Raw genomic sequence first — 4,473 nt, 5'->3', positions numbered from 1 at the left:
GCCCAGGGGTCCCCCAGCTCTACCCTGGGGCGGGCCCAGCGCTTGTTTTGTGTGTGGGGAGGGTCTCAGGAGGTGTTAGGTAGCCCGACCTGGACTCTGAAGACAGATGGACAAGTGAGGGCGGGGCCTGAGGGACCCCAGGAGGCTCCCAGGCCCCTGAGGCCAGAGCAGCTGTGGGCTTGTGGGAGGAGGGCAGGAAGGGGCGAGGAGGGACCGTTCAGGGCCTGGCTCCTGAGTTTCCGTTATCTGGTGCCATCTGCTTTGCAAGCTTTGGTTAAAGCAGTTTTCCCAGGGCGGCCTTCGGCGCAGGCTGTAGGAGCCGGGGGCGGCGCTGACTCTGACTGGAAGCCACAGGTCCTCACAGCCGGTCTGAGCGGGGCACTGCAGATAGATCTCTTCAGCCCCACCTGTGCGACCGCGGTGACCCCTGGGGCTCCTAGCCACTGTGGTGAGCCAAGAAGCCTGCTAACCTGAGGAGACGGTGCTGGAGTGGAGCCCTGGCCTCAGCTAAGGAGGCCTGGCCGGGGACACTGGGTGTGCAGGGCAGGACGAGGCTTGCTTCTGCGCAGCCCTGACTAGGGGTTGGGTCCATGGAGCCATGGCGTCTGGGCCTTGACCACACAGTCTCAGCTGGGATTTGGAGGAGGGGGTGTCACTCCTAACCCCAGGACTACAAAGCACTAGTAATAATGAGGCCTTAAAACATGTAGCCAAGATGCTGGAAGGCCTTGGGATGGGGGGGCAGCAGAGAATACAGGCCCAGAAGAAGTTGGCTGTTAGTGGGGAAATGTGTTCTAGAAAGTCTGAGCGGTGGGACTGGGCGGGTGAGAGCAGGGGACGCCATCGGCCTGGTGGCCATTTGCCCTTTGCCTGGGCAGTCCAGGTTTATGCCTGTTTCCCACCGAGTTGGACATTTGTATATATAAAATCCTGGTTTGAATATGGACTTGTCAAGTATGTTAACTCCTGAGCAAGGCCTGGTGGCGCACACTTGTAATCCCAGCATTTGGGAGGCCGAGAGAGGAGGATCGCAGTTCAAGGACAGCCCTCAGATGCTACTTAGTGAGGCCCTTTGGGATTCAGTGAGACCCTGTTTCAAAATAAAGAATAAAAAAACAGGGCAGGGGAGAAGCTCAGAGGTAGAATTCTCCCTCCCTTGACCTCAGGTTGAGGATGGCCAAACTCCTGGGGACAGGCCCAGGCTGCAAGAAAAAGCAGGGACATGGCCCATGTCCAGGGACGGGCTGAAGGGGGGCAGCCAGAAGCAGCTCTCTGGAGCACCAGCTAAGGTACCGGGTTGCGGGGACAGCAAGAAACACTCAGGGAAGGAAAGGGTACAGTGGGTGCCGGTGGCTGGGCCGGCCATCCTGCTGGGAAAGTTCTGGTTAGCCGGGCGTGGTGGCGCACGCTTGTCATCCCCGCGCTTGGGAGGCGGAGACAGGAGGATCGCGCAGGTTTGAAGCCAGCCGCGCTGGCGTAAGAGACCCTGTTTCAAAAATATAAAATAGGTCTGGGAGTGTAGCCCGGAGGAAGAAGGGCTTCCAGGAACCCCAGTACCACCAAAAAAAAAAAAAAAAAGAAAGAAAATTCTGGTTCCCTGTGCAAGAGGAGTCCCGCCCCGCGCCACCATTGGCTCTATGAATATGTTGTTCATTTCCGCAGTGCAGTGTTTTGTAAGAGTCCATTAATTCACTAATGTATGGGCTGTGTTAAGGCTTGCGGAGAGGGGTGGGGACTCCCAGCTCTAGATAGCTGCTCTGGGGGACTGGAGGAGGCTCGGGCTCACATGGTTTGGGAAAGAAACAGGTCAGTTTGGACTGGCCTCCGGCCCTCGAGGCAGCGGATTGGTGACGCCCTCGGGTGTGGCGAGCCCTTGGGAAGGAGGAGCAGAACTGGCCACTCTGCCGGGCCAGCTTCTCCTTTCTGTCTTCCTGTTCTCCGAATCCCTCCAGGGGAAGGAGCGGAGCCGGAGCCTGGTAACAGCAGGCGAGGGGCCTGAGCCAGGCTCTGACTCGCAGCCTCTTTCTTCTTCAGGCTGTGATAGCCACACCTATTCAGCAAGATTAGGACAGTCGCGATTTCATTGAACAAGTATCTGGGTAGCTGCTAGAGGCCCGCACTGTGTGGCGTGCACGCTGACGCGGGTCCCAGTGAGATTACAGCGTGCGGGAGAAAACACGGAGACGCCTGGCACTCCCAGGAGCCAGCACTCAGCGGGAACTGAGGCAGGGAGGGAGAGCAGGCAGCAGGGAGGGAGAGCAGGCAGCGGAGGCCTCCAGCACTGGCGATTTGCGTGCCGACTGGGCTAAGCTTCCAGCGCCTGCCTAAAGTTGCCTTCAGTGCAACAAACCCCACCTCCCTCCCGCTTCCCCGTCTCACCTCTCCCCACCTCCTCGCTGACGCCTGGCCCTGGGGCCCTGGAGTAAGGAGTAAGGACCGCTCTGCACCTGGCCCCTCCCCTCCTAGCTCCTACAAAGTCTACTGCCCCCTCCCTGGCCGGGATGCGCGACACGACAGGGCGCTTAGCTGAGGTGGGGGACCAAGACCCCACCTCCTGGCTCTAGCAGGCTGGTGACCTCGAGTCTCCTCTAGCTCATCTGAAGGATGCGGGCTGCGTGTCCGTCTTACACTCTGAGAGCTGGCGACAACTGTGCACCAGAAAGAGCCCCACAGGCGTGTCTGTACACGTGATTGCAGGGCCCCCAAGTGTGTCACACTGTGACAGCAGCAGCCGCACTTAAGCTCCACCTTCGACAGTCCTCTGAAACCACGGGTCTCTACTGTCCCCGACTGCCTCCCTGGACGAAGAAACAGCTGGCGAAGGGCAGCCAGCTGCTCCTGACCCCTGCCTGGATGCACTTCCCACCCTCGCTCAGCCAGGCCTCCTCCTTCCAGGGAGGTTTCCACCACCCTGTCCTCCCTCCCAGCACGGGGCTGGGCCAGCTCCCTGCAGTGCCCGCGGGGTGGGGGGTGATGGTGTGGGTGCGCAGGGGGCATGGTGGCCACACCTCGTCTCTCCAGTGTCCTCTCTGCTCCCCGGCCGTGGCCTAAGCCCAGTGGCCAGAACCCCACCTCTCAGGGAGGCCAGCTGGCCCAAAGCAGCACCACGGCAGGTCCCGGGCCTGGGTCTAGCGTCAGCCACGTGCAAGGGGCTGTCCTCCCCAAAGGCCAAGCTCAGCTTCTCCGGGGCCTCCCGCGCTGAAGACCAGAGACGAGCCATCTTGTGGGCCCCGTGCACAGTTGCAGGGTCAGGTTACTCTGGAGCGGAGCGCTGGGGCAGGCTGCCCGACCCGCCAGGTCTCTGCTGTGGCCCCTTTCACCTGCGGAGCTCAAAGGCGGTGCCAGCGTCCCATCATTAGTGTCCGGAAGGGGTGGCCAGGGAACGGGGCAGGCAGCCTGGGCCCCGGAGACCTGCTGGGGACCTCTGGGCTCTTCTGCGGGAGGGCGGGGCCCAAGGCGGTGTGTTACAAAGCCCCCTCGTGGTGGCCTGTACTCCCCCGCCAGAGTCACAAAGCTCTAGAAGTTTCCTTCATCTTTGGCGAAGATGAATCACTCCTTCCCGTCCCTGAGAAATCTCTCTGAGCTTCTACGGAGGAGGCTCTCTCCTCCACCCCCACATCAGGAGCCCCTGGAAGCGCTTCCTGGCCCGTCCACAGGATGCCCGGCCATCCACCCAATCGTGCCTCACCGCCTCCCACAACTGAGACCAGACCACCCAACCCACAGCCTCTCCCCCAGGCCCCTCCACCTATGGGTCAGAGCTCTGCAGGTGCCTGGCCCCCCAGACACCCCTGCCCCGCCGGCCCACCCTAGCCGCCAGGGCTTCCTGCAGACCCCTCCTCTGTGGGCCACCGGCTCCTGCTAAGGGCCCCCCAAACTTGACGCCCCTCGCTCTCCTCCTCTCTCTCAGACACTCAGCGCCACGACTCAAAGACTTCCTGTCTTTATTGAATGAATACAGGTTAGTACTTAGTCAAATACTGTCCAGAAACGATGGGAGTTCTTAAGAGCGAAGCCCATGTCTTCGTGAACTGGTAAACTGGCTCTGTTCAGTTTTTAGATGTGCGTGACCTCATCTAACACTGCGGTTCAGAGGTGGACAGGAGGTGCTGCTGTAGGGGCGGGTCTCTAAGGTTGAACTGTAAAGTGTCTTGGTGTCAGGGCTTCTGCCAGCGGGGCTGGCTGGGACGAGAGCTGGAAAGCTCTGGTGCAGCGGGTGGGTGTGCTGGCACACACACACACTTGTCATCCCAGTGCTTGGGAGGCTGAGACAGGATCGCGGTTTGCAGACAGCCTCAGCTACTTAGGTGAGGCCCTCCACAACTTAGTGAGGCCCTGTTTCAAAATAAAGAATTAAAAATAGGGCTGGGAGCCGGGCGTGGTGGCGCATGCTTGTAATCCCCGCGCTTGGGAGGCAGAGACAGGAGGATCGCGCAGGTTCGAAGCCAGCCCCACGCGCTGGCTTAGGAGACC

Source organism: Muscardinus avellanarius, assembly GCF_963383645.1.
Source record: "Muscardinus avellanarius genome assembly, chromosome: 8".
Classification (NCBI taxonomy): domain Eukaryota; kingdom Metazoa; phylum Chordata; class Mammalia; order Rodentia; family Gliridae; genus Muscardinus; species Muscardinus avellanarius.
The sequence above is the reverse complement of the archived record's forward strand: the minus strand, read 5'-3'. Positions refer to the sequence as shown.